Raw genomic sequence first — 575 nt, forward strand, 5'->3', positions numbered from 1 at the left:
TTTTTCTTCACAAATTTTCTAATTTTTATGTTTCAATTCATGATTTCTTGCATAAACATGTTTCAAAATATCATCCTTCAATTCCAAAAATTTTTATCCTAATTTCTAAAATCCTTTTTCAAAAATATTAAATGCATCTTAATCCATAAAGACAAATTGTTTTCCAATCCAATCCAACTTTTTTTTTAAGTTTTTCAAAACTCATCTATCTTTTTGAACTCTTTTCAAATTTTTTTAATTTCTTCTCATATCTTTTTCAACTCATCATATCTTTTGAATTTCGAATTTGCCTCTCCTACTATTCCTCTCATTTCCTTTCTTTTGCTTGAGGACAAGCAAACCTCTAAGTTTGGTGTGATTCGCCATGATCACTGAGCTAAAACTCATCAAGATCATGGCACCTAAGGGAACAGGAAGAGCAAGGATGTGACTTAAAGGAACTAAAGCGTTAGAAATTATCTCTTGAAGGACCAAGAACCCCACAGACTAGAGGAACATCCACTTCCCAAAATAAAGGTCGTTGAGTTCTAATCTTTGCCTTAACTCTGTGATAACTGTTCTTATTAGGAATTTAC

Source organism: Arachis duranensis, chromosome 10, assembly GCF_000817695.3.
Source record: "Arachis duranensis cultivar V14167 chromosome 10, aradu.V14167.gnm2.J7QH, whole genome shotgun sequence".
NCBI classification, from domain to species: Eukaryota; Viridiplantae; Streptophyta; class Magnoliopsida; order Fabales; family Fabaceae; genus Arachis; species Arachis duranensis.